General features: G+C 41.4%; 1 protein-coding gene across 1 annotated transcript in view; it reads left to right on the forward strand.

The window, feature by feature from the left end:
• The window catches only part of GALNT18 (polypeptide N-acetylgalactosaminyltransferase 18), a 555,510-nt gene that overhangs the window by 524,887 nt on the left and 18,201 nt on the right, over positions 1 to 12,422 (forward strand). The gene's annotated exons all lie outside the window — the stretch shown is intronic.

Below are 12,422 nucleotides of genomic sequence, written 5' to 3' on the forward strand. Positions count from 1 at the left end.
CTGAGTGGCACCTTCATGGAAAGGCGCCACTTGGCCGCTTTCAACCCGAAAGTGACGGAGTGCCACTAAAACACTGCACTCTCTGAAGAGCGCAGAGTTTTAGCAGCACCCGGCTGCATTTGGGCTGAAAGTGGCTGAGCGGCGCCTTTCCATGAGGTTGCTGCTCAGCTGTTTTCAACCTGAAAGCGGCCAGGTGCCACTATAGTGTGGTGTTTTAGCAGCGCCCTGCTGCATTTGGGTTTAAAGCGGCTGGGTGCCACTAAAACGCTGCACTTTTCGGAGGCTTCCAAGGAAGCCTCCAAAGAGTGTAGGGGAGTAAGGGGGCACTTGGGGGTGCCCCCAGGCAGGGTAGCACCTTAAGCAGCTGCCTACCCCACCTACACCTATGCACTGGCCCTGCACCCCACTTCAAGGTAATCAGAAAGTATGTGGGGGGGGGTGTTGAATATCCACTTGGCACTCCATTATAGTCTATGGAGACTTGTCCCCGTAGGGGCAATAAATCCATGAGAATCAATCTATGAATATCTGGAGCTCTGGGAGGGTGTCTTTTGAAGCAGAGGCACCAAATTTTCAGACATAGCATCTGGTGCCTCTCCTCAAAAACACCCCAAGTTTCAAAAATGTTGGACCAGGGGGTCTAATTCTATGAGCCCCCCAAAAGTGCCCCATCTTCCATTATTTCAATTGAAGGAAAGGCATTTAAAAGGAGCATGGTCCCTGTAAATATGATGGCCAGAACTCCCTTCAGAGTTCAATTGTACTTGTCATAACCTTGCTCCTGGTTTCACCCCCTGAGCTGGACCTGGCGACCTGTCATGACCTTAGGCCTAGTGTGGCCTTGAGGGCAGGGAGAAGCCTGCCTAGGAGTTGCTAGTGGGCTTATATCTCCTAGGATTTCCTTCTGTCCCTCTGATTAGGTGATAGCAATTTTGGAGGGAAAGGCCATAGCCATAGACAGGGTGCATTCTCTCTGGAAAAGGCTGCAGTAGAGAAGCAGCAGGAGAGATCCCTCACCCAAAGTGGGTGGTGAGTTATAGCAAGGAAACATCTAGTCAGGCACATCAGGTATTTTATTTATTTACACAAACCTTTACTATTTTCTATATTCAGCATGAACTAAACATTTTTACTACCCATTTGTAGTCCTAGAACAGTTATAATAAATTTCTTGTTGTTAACTGCCTGGGTCCTCACATCTCTTTAGTCACAGTTAAAAGGTACTTGCTAATAAGGAAGATAAAGGAATTGGGTGGGTGATCTGGGCCCTCCCAGTAGAAGGCCCTTCCTGGCACCCAGTAGAAGGCCATTCCTGCTCCCCTGCTGTGTGACACAACCCTAAGCGGATGCTCTGGCAAGGATGTTGTTGCTTAAAATGTTGCCTAGCAAACTGAAATTTAGATGGTGATGTCATGTGTTTTTCTTTCTCAGTGTTCTAAGAAAGGGTGACCTGGGTGCATGGTTGCTGTTTTCTGCAGCAACTTGTAATCAACATACATCTCATTCCATTCTGTGGTTAAGCCTTTAGATCTTTTTCATAGATCAGTTTAAATCTGAAAAAAAAATGTCACCCTAGCTGCTAAGTGGAGTTGGAGAGACAACTCAAGAGTATTTGTAATTCTTTGTTGACCATCTACACATCCTGCTATAAGGTTAAATAAGAAATGCACATTATTTAACGAGGGGGGGGGGTTCTCCCCAAATATGGAATTGTCAGGGATTTCTTGCAAGTATTAAAAACTGTGTACATGAAATGGGGCATAGAATCAGGGCTTTTTTTTTTTTTGAACAGGAATTCAGAGGAACATGGTTCCAGTTGGCTTGGTGTCAGTGAGTGTGGCATAATATGCAAATGAGTTCCTGCTGGGATTTTTCTACAAAAACCCTGAGTGAAAAAATGGTGATGTCAAGGGTATGGCCAAACATGCAAATGAGTTCCTGCTGGGCTTTTTGTACAAAAAAAAGCCCTGCATAGAATGGGGAAAAAATCATGAGGTAATAGCTGCAAGGATGATATACTGTATTTCAAAGAACAAATGTAATTGGGGAGTGGATGAACTGGCAGGGCATTTCAAATATCAGTGCCCTCCTGGTGAAACCATGCACATGTTCTGTTTCTCCCCCCGCCCCCATCAGAAAGTTTATAAGCGTATTGTTATTAAAAGCTGAAAATCATAGGATTTTGTGCTAGACTCTACCATGACAGTAGTGATAACGTGGGGTTCTCAATAGAAAGATTTTGAACATTATATTCTTAGTATCATTGTACTTCATCTCAATGCAACTAGAATTATCTTCAAGGCCATCCTGAGTCTCATCCCAATCGAAATTGGATAGATTGTAGCCTCTTCCACCATAGCAGCTGATGGGAACTTTCACCACATGAAGTCGCAGAGATATCTAGGAGTGACCTGCCAAAATCTATAATCTCCCAAAGGAACATTCTCAATTTACAGCCAATCATTCAGCATGTGGATTCTTAAGAATAGTGATTCTGTCATTATTTATTTATTTATTTTATCAAATTTATATCCCGCCCTCCCCTAACGGGCTCAGGGTGGCTAACAACAGTTAAAAACCACATAGAATATTAAAAAAACAATTATACGGTAAAATCAACTCCATACATTTTTCAACCATAAAAATCCAAGATGCATGTCAATGTTTCTGATTATCTGTATTTGTCCAATGAGATTCCTGCAAATAGACCTCTCTAAAATCAAATTTCTCTGCTCATAATGCATTTCTTTCATGAGGCAAGGGTAGTTTATTACATAGAAGAAAGAATTTCAGATTGCTCCATTGATGAACAATGGAGCTGTGTAATCCATGAATTTATTTTAACATCTTGAGCTTGTTGGTAATCTCAGGGAAGCTCCTTGTCATAACTCAGGTAGGCCCTATAGATGTTTTCTGTGGACCTTCTCCTCAACCCAAGTGACAGCACTGCTTCTACTGCCACTTCTGCATGCTTGAGGAAACTTGACTGTAGAACAGTACTAATGTACTCTCTAGTACTCCCTTCCAGTTACTGCAATTAATCTTTCATATGATCTAAATGTTCTAACTCTGTTCTAACCTTATCACTTCCTCCCCTTCCCACACTGGGTGCAATGAGAAACTTTCAGCTGATAATCAGAAAGCTAAGGCTTCATTGTATTTAACTGATTATCATAAGAGCTTTATTTCATCATTTCAGAACTTGTGACCTTCTGCTTCAGTCAATTTCATAATGAATATGAAAGATGCACTGTAGCATCCCTTTTAGACACCAAATGAGAAATAAAAGCTGAGTTTTATTTTTGTTTATTCTAAAAGCTTTTTAATAACCACCATGAAAAGCACAAATATATAACCAGTCAAAGGGGTGTATTGTTATAACTATAAAATATGTTCCACATCATCTTTATAAACTTATTGTACACTGTATACAATACTATGTGCAACAAGATGGTATGTGATAAAGTTGTGGATAGTGTTGTACTGGAACTGAGGAAACAGGTTCAAATCCTCCCTGAACCATAAAACTCACTGGGTTCACATTGGGACAGTCACTCAGTTTCAGTCTAGAAGTACCTTACTGTGTTGTTGTGAGGATAAAGTGGAGAACCATGTGGGCTCTGGGCTCTTTGGAGGAAGAATGGAATAAAAACATGATAGAAGGATTAAAGTGAAGGATTAAAATAGTGCATCCTTGACATTGTGCAGTATTAACCATCCAGAAAAACAATATTAACCAATGTACCAATATTAACCATTTTCAGTCATCCTTTTGATCCAGAGATTATAAACCCATTACAAAACAGATTTGGGGTATTGTGCACATTCATGTCACTTTTTGTATATTCAGTTTGTCAAACTGAGATAAAAGCAAGTGCCATCGATCTGAATAAGATCAGTAGGACAGCAGGGGAGAGTGACAGTGATGGCAATCCTGTTCATAGGCTGCTTCAGTTCTGTTGAAGTGAACTCTGATACTGTTTTCAGCACTGCAGATACTGCAGACAAACGTTGCAAGAATGACTTAGCTGGCAAATAGTTGATCCATCTGTTGGTATCACAGCAGCAGCTCTTAAGAAGAAGAAGAAGACTGCAGATTTATACCCCAACCTTCTCTCTGAATCAGAGACTTAGAGCGGCTTACAATCTCCTATATCTTCTTCCCCCACAACAGACGCCCTGTGAGGAAGGTGGGGCTGAGAGGGCTCTCACAGCAGCTGTCCTTTCAAGGACAACTCCTGCGATAGCTGTGGCTAACCCAAGGCCATTCCAGCAGCTGTAAATTGAGGAGTGGGGAATCAAACCTAGTTTTCTCAGATAAGAGTCTGCACACTTAACCACTACACCAAACTGGCTCTGTGCATCTGTGCATGCATGGGCTCATCTTTAAAAAGTAAACCAAAAATAAATACAATAGTGGCCATTAACTGAGCTATGATGGAATTATCCAGAACAAATTCATTTTATAGCCTTATGTCATTATAAAGAAACTTGGAATAAGCCCCATTGTGGGAGAAAATACAATGGGCTATAGAAAGAGGCTCTGGGTCAGTGCCCCCACCCTTGCTGTCTTCCCACCCAAGTGAAAGCATTCACTCCCCCCACTCTTGGTGTCTTCCCACTCCCTCACCTCTCAACTGCCAGCACACCCTTGGCACTCCACTACTCCCCCCTCCTGTGATATTCACTCACCCCCACTCCCTTCCCACACGCACACACCCTACTTGTATGTGTGTGTCCCCATGCCTGTGGTGGCTCAAAGCCTTGAAAGAGGCCCAGAATGGAGAGAAAGAAGATTAATTATGAGGGGGGGCATGACAACAGTCACACAGAATATCAACATTCCTTTGTTTGCAGTGCTTTGTTGCTGCCTTTTCCTGTCATAGTCAGCCCTCCAATGTTTAGCATCAATGTGAGCTTGTGGCATGATCTGGGTTTTTTTGGTTTGGCATAGTGTGTTATGGTGTACCATAGAATATGTGCCTCAAGGCAGCCATTTTCTGTATTGATTGGACTTCAGCTTTCCATCGCCTCCCCCCTCCCTGCAGCCTCTACCTAGGAAAAGTACAGTCCTTCTCCTCAGCAGGAACCAAAGCAGGAAGGAAGCAACCTCAGCAGGGTATAATGACATGGGATCTACTCTGCAAAGTAGCCATATTTTCCAGGGGAGCTGATTTCTGCCATCTGGAGAACAGTGGTAATTCTGAGTGATCTCCAGCCCTCACCCTCACAATACAAATTAATGTCAATTCCTGTAGCAATTCTATGAAGGTCCACAGTCCCATAGGTCTTCTGCAGAATCCAGAGATGATATTCAGAATTCAGAATTCAACACAGCTCCACAAGACAGCGACGAGGTCATACTTGATATTCCCTCGTTTCACTAATAGCTTTGACAAGCTTCAGTAGTTCATTCAGAGCATGCCAAGATCTCCACTTCAATACACATTCAAGTGACTGCTTTACAAGTCTATGACAGCAGTTTCTCTCTTTTATGAAGTGTTACATGGCCTGTAACACTCCATAAAAGAGAGAAAAGAAGCCAATACGTAACACTCCATAAAAGAAAGAAACTGCAACCATAGGAGAGCAACCAACACTCTTGTTCAAATCTTACAAAATGAAGAAGACTCTAGCCAGCCTCTGCACATTATCCTGAGCTGGCGGAAGTGTCAAGTGAGCAATCCTTTGGTTGTGAAGACTATCATTCCTGGAGTAAGCTTGATTAGTTCAAGTTGGAATTTCACTCACATCTATATTGAAAACCTTTATATGGATCTTTAGTGACTTTGTGATGAATAGAAAATTCCTGTGAAAGTACCAAATTTGTGATCATACAGCATCTTCAAGCTGTTTCCTTTGTACTTGAGAGTGCATTCATGAATTGCTGAAACTATTGTTATAATTTATATAATTCTGTGAAAAAAATAAACTGAAATCTATAAGTTTGTAAGCAAGTTTATTTCTTTGCAGTTTCTGTGCACAGTTCTCTGTAAGTACTGTGTATTCCCGTTGGCTCTGTCTGTTGCTTGAACAGGAGCAAGCAACCAGGCCTAGGGTAGCCAACCTCCAGGTGGAGCCTGAAGATCTCCTGGTATCCCAACTGAACTCCAGACAACAGACCTCTCTCCCCCTGGAAAAAATAACTGCTTCAGAGGATGGACTCTATGGCATTATATTCAGCTGAGGCCTCTCCCTTTACTGACAAAACCATGCTTGGTTGCATAACAACAGCCACTGCCTAGCAGCTTCCCCAGTGGCCCTATCATCATTTGCCCTGGGGTGAGACTGAGGGATTGAGGGAGTGACAGGACAGAGGCAGCCACCATGACCTCTGAGGAAACACTTCTGGTGGGGCCAGGCCATGATGCCTAGTCGTATTACCAGCTTTGTTCCCTGCCTCGTCACTGTCCACCTGCTGCTGTTGCCTATTTTCTCTTCCAAATGCCACAGAGAGTGGGTAGGTGACAGTGGGCAGAAGAGAGGAGTGGCAATTGATAGGCTGTTGGAGAGGTTTTATATATATATATATAGGTTACAGTTTCCACCAAACCACTTAACTATGTGAAGTCAGGCTCTGTCAAAATAGGGATCAAGATTAATAACAGAGAGAATGAGGACAACTCAGAGACATGACTGGTGATCTCCAAATTCACACCAATTGCAAAATTCTATGATTAATTGGATTTTAAACTCTCAAAGACCATCTTTCATTGTTCTTTTGGGATTTGGGTTTGTATTTTTAATACTGCATGTTGTTTCAGAGCATCCTATTCTTACATTAGTCACATTTGAAATAGTTGACTTGAAATGTGGAGCCTGAATTCTGCCTGACATCTTAATTAGTGCACCTGCAGGAAAAGATAATCAATAAAGTGAGATTAATTGGTAGGCTGATTCAGCTAGAAATGCCAAAGAAACTTATCTCCAGGGACAGAGAGCAAACTAGTTCCAGATCTTCTCAAATAAGCTTCACACTTCAAGGAACTTTGGACTGCTGCTTCATTAGTTAGTGCTCTGTTCAACTGGTAAGCAGCACAGTAAAAATTAGAACCAGCGTTTTGCTTATATAAAATAAAGAGCACCAGTCTGATATGTTGTAAATTTCATAGCATGACTTCAAATGTGCTGTCTTAACTATCTTTTGTTCTCTGTGATACCCATGCTCATGAAGATATTCTTTTAGGAAAGGGCATTATCGTGACAATTCTAATAAAATGTCTTTATTTAAATTGTTGCAAATTGCTGCAATGAGATCACATTTTGCTTGAGTGGTCTACAGAGCTGTCTTACTAAGAATTTCTAAGCAAAAGAAAAGAAGCCAAATGAGGACATGAAAAATGACATTGGAAGTTATCAAGGAACTTTACATTTTGAAAAAATAGGTTAAAATATATACTGAATTAGATCCAGTGATTTGTTAACAGAAATCACTGGCAGATGTGGGTTTTTGTCATGTTCCCCTCCCCAGCAGTTTCCAAGGGGAGTTCATTACTGTGGGACCCATGTAGACTAAGAGCCATGTGGGCCAAGGGGCTGCAGGGAAGAATGCAAATTTGCCTTGTCCTCTTTTTTTTCAGTCAGCAAGGTTGAACTTTCAAAAGATACAGGAAGGGAGTGGTTTCATATGCAATGGAATACAGCAATGAAATGAGAATTCTAAATTAAGAGCTTGGTCCATAGAATCACAGAGTTGTAAGGACCTCTAGGGTCATCTAGTCCAATGCTCTCCATGAACAAGTAGGTGATGCTAGTACTATATCCAGGAACTTGATGGGGAGGAACAGTATCCCGGTGCAGTGACAGCCCCACACATTCATTGAATGTGCAGGGAGGGAGTGTGGGTGTGAGCATGCTAGCCTCACCCTTCTGCCTATGTACAATTGCCTGGTCACCTGTAAGATGTGACTGTGTGGAAGAATTGGCTGTGTGCATGCCCCATCCTGTGATCAGCCATGCTTCTTTACAAACATCACTGATCATGGGAAGAGAGGCCACTTCCCCCATGTGGTTTCCCCTGCAGACAACCAGACAATTGCACAGAGACAGGGGGTGGGCAAAATGCACTTCTGCTCTCCCTCCCTGGGAATTCACTGACTGTGTGAAGCTGTCATGTACACTGGGATATACACATTTAGATACAGGGATAGATATCCATTTGTAATCTATAGAAGAGTTTGATTTCGCACTCCTCTTACGCTGCTCTCGCGTTCATCTTCTCAGCATGGCTTTCTTCTGTTTTCCCACTATCTGCCCCGGGGGTGCAGCAAGGATTGGCGTTTTCACGCAGCAAACAGAAACTGGTTTTTAGCGGTTTCTGTTTGCTGCGTGAAAATGCCAATCCTTGCTGCAGCCCCGGGGCAGATAGTGGGAATCAGAAGAAAGCCGCGCTGAGAAGAAGAATGTGACAGCAGCATAAGGGGAGTGTGAAATCGATTTTGTTTGCACTCTCCCCCCTCACACTCAGGCTAAATACACAACAGATTAGGGCCTCAGATTATGAGGCACACTTGTATGCAATAAAATTGCTTAAAATTACTGAAATTCTATGGGGCCTCTTGACATTGATGCTATTGTACTGTATTTGGGCATCTATTGCTTTAAACTTTCAGTGGGGAGACTGCAATTTATCTTGCAGATAACATCTTTTGTTAAACTGTACATCTTGCTGTAACTTTTTGCTACATGATAGACCAGCCCTCAGTTAATCATTTACAGTGATGGGAGCATTCTTCGTCAAGTGACGTCTTTATCAGCTTTATCTGGGGTTTCAATTTATTACCTTCATGTCAAATCTTCATCCCATAATAATTTAGCAAGTTGTTTTTTTAGAGATTGGGAAGGGTTGGGGAGAATTGGAGGCAGCCACAGGTCAAACTGCACCCACACAGCAACTGGTGGGGAATTGATTGCTTGATCCGACATAAGCAGAAGCCCAGGGTAGAGCAACAATGACTGCAGAATCACTCAGACTCTTCAGCCTTTCCCTATAGGGGAAACCCCCAAATCATCTTGGTTGCTTTCCTCTACTTTTTCCAGCTTTGCAATGTGATGTTTCTGTCTGTTTCAGTATCCCATTGCCCTTTTATGTACTGGCAAAGATCTAGTCAAGAAATCTTCTACAGTAAGTTCAAACTCTCAGCCCCTGCCCACTTTATTAATGTCTGCTCACTCTTTCTCTCTTTATAATTAATATTTTATTAGACTTTAACAAAAAAGGTACTAACTGCATGTACACAATAAGCTATCGATAATATGCAGCATAAATAATAACTAAATATGAAGATGTATTCTTAGGGCCCATGAGAAGGCATCTTCCCCAAGTTTCTATAAAAACGCAATCCATATAAGGAGTAAAGAGTCACATGCTATATTTCTGTGATTAAGAGTTAATGCCGAGTAACATGTCTGTAATCAATGGTATGGTCCCCCTGCTTGGATACTTCTTGATGCCTAATCCAGTTATGAGCATAATACAAATGAACTGGTTATTGCTGTAGCAGCATTTGGCACAGCTGTGGCAGGAGTTCTATTTACTGGGATATAAAGTGGGATGGAGGAATGTCATAGCAGAACCACCTAATATCTGACCAGATTACAATAGGCACTTCTGGGATTGATGTAGAAGATGGTCTCCCATCCAAGTACTAACCAGGCCCAACCTTGCTTAGCTTTTGATCAGATTTCTGATCATTTAAATACTGTTGCGAAGTTGTTATTTCTGTTCTAACTGCCTTTACTTGCTTATACTTTTACACTGCTGTTTTAATTTTCTTTGTTTCTGGATTTTATACAACTGATTTCAATTCAACTTCTAGTCCTGTTTGTTACTTATTTTTAGATTTTATATACTCTCATAATACATTGTTTAATGAAACTACCTTCAGAATTTTTATGACTGCCTTATTTAGTTATTTTAAGTAAATAAATATTTTAAGTAAAATGTTGTATTTATTTTGTATAAATGCTATGTGAAATATTGTGTTAGACACTTTGAGATGTTAATGGAAATGCATAATATCAACATGGTTATGTCATTGTAGCGACACTGACTGTGGACTTTTGTATGCTCAGTATGAGGACCATGCCCCATAAATACATCATATATTTATGAATTACTATGTAGATTGATGGGGGACTGTCCAACTGGAAAATTATATTCACCTCAATTCATTTTAATTCAGCAACCAAGAAGCATTACATGTACTTAAGCACATAGGTTCCTTATAGGGCTTCACAGACTAGTTTCATTAGGCAACAACAGAAGAGAATAACTCAATAGATACATGCCTGACAAGTATGTCTCTTATGTTCTTATGTACTTCTTCACCCAAAGGGTGATTAACATGTGGAATTCACTGCCACAGGAGGTTGTGGCGGCTACAAGCATAGCCAGCTTCAAGAGGGGGTTAGATAAAAATATGGAGCAGAGGTCCATCAGTGGCTATTAGCCATAGTGTGTATATATATGTGTGTGTGTGTATTTTTTTTGGCCACTGTGTGACACAGAGTGTTGGACTGGATGGGCCATTGGCCTGATCCAACATGGCTTCTCTTATGTTCTTATGTCATTCAACCATTCAATCATTCCCTTCTTGTCAGCATTTCCATGAACAACACTAAAATTCAGCTTGAATTCCCTAAACCAGACAGCTAGGCATCAGAATAATTATTAAACACTACTAAAATGTTCTTGTTTTTCATATTCATTTTTGTTATGAAATTGGAATATTTCTATCCTGTCATTTTTAAATTAAAAACTGCACATCTTTTGTTATTATTATTATTCATTGTGAGAAAAACTGTCCCTTAGGAGGCTATGGACCATAAAGAGACCAGTCTTAAGGAGATCTACATGGAATCCTACTCAGTCTGGTCATTTGGGCTTACTGGTCATTTTTAGGATTGCATTATAAAATAGGGGAACCATTTTCAGACCATGTCTCCTTCAGGTTTTTACATCACAAGTTCTCCTATTTTAATAAGCACATTTCATTCAGTTGGCAGCAAACGTTCTCAAGTGTTGTTTCCAGTTGTATCCCATTCATAGCACCCAAATCCCTGTAAACCCTGTTGTGCTGGCTGGTATTGTGATTGTTTTCCTCTATTTTTAGTATGTTATTCAGATTAAGTTATTCTAATCCAAATATGTGACAGTTCTTCATTTGAACACATCCTGCTTGGAACTTTTATGCCTGTAGTGATTGTTTAATTTTCCACCACACAGATGAAGTTCCCCTCTCTGGTTGATAGCTGATCAAAGAAGTTGTTCCAAAATAGTGTTCAAAAATACTGCAATGCTTTGTATTGGAGGTGGGGGGGGGGGGAAGAGTTTTGCAGATTGAGGTACATATGAAATTCAGTTCTGGTCCAGTAGGCTTAGCAAGTCCAATTCAAGAAGTATCTGGGGACTTTGGGAATGGAGCCAGGAGACTTTGAGGGTGGAGCCAAGAGACATTGGGGTGGAGCCAGGAGAAAGGTTGTGACAAGCATAATTGAACTCCAAAGGGAGTTCTGGCTTTCATGTTTAAAGGGACCCCACACCTTTTAAATGCCTTCCCTCCATTATAAATAATGAAGTAAATAGGGGCAACGTCTTTTGGGGCTCATAGAATTGGACCCTGCTGTCCAATCTTTTTGAAACTTAGAGGTTCTTTTGAGGAGTGGTACTGAATGCTATGCTGAAAACTTGGTGCCTCTACCTCAAAAAAAACACACACACACAGAGCCCCAGATATCCATGGATCAATTTTCCAATACTCCCTATGGGAATCAGTTTCCATAGGGAATGACGAGTGCCCAGCAAACATTTCACTCCCCCCCCCCCACCGCTTCCTGATGACTCTGAAGGAGGGGGAGGGCCTCCAAACTGGGGGATCCCCTGCCCCCACCTGGAGATTGAGCAACACAAAGAGTAACGTGGAAAAGTCAAGTAGAAATGAAGCCCGAAGGCATCCACTTGCTTTATTGCACTGTGCTGCCCATACAAAATAGCGGTCTACCGCTTTTCGTGTATACACCTTCCTGGCTGAAAGGATTATGGAATTGTGCTGTGCTACTAATGCAAAATAACGATGTGTTGCTTGTTGTCAATACCTTCCTGGCTGAAAGAATCGCAGTAACTTTGGACTTTCACTTCACAGCTTCACAAGGTTTTCCTCAGACGTCCATTATCAAGATATATACTATGTATTGAATGAGAGGACTGTGTGTTTGGGGCATTTTGTTATTGTATTTATTAGTATTGTTTGTTATGCAATAAGTTATTCATATAAAATTTTCATAATTGAGGTTGGTTCTGCATGGATGCCTTCGCGTTTCATTTCTACTTACCCACCTGGAGATTGGCAACCGTATGGTCCAGGAATTAACTCATGGTGTTAGCTGCTGAAAGAAATACTATCATGGCCTTCAGAACTCTG

The sequence above is a fragment of the Heteronotia binoei genome, chromosome 21 (genome assembly GCF_032191835.1).
Source record: "Heteronotia binoei isolate CCM8104 ecotype False Entrance Well chromosome 21, APGP_CSIRO_Hbin_v1, whole genome shotgun sequence".
In the NCBI taxonomy this organism is placed as follows: domain Eukaryota; kingdom Metazoa; phylum Chordata; class Lepidosauria; order Squamata; family Gekkonidae; genus Heteronotia; species Heteronotia binoei.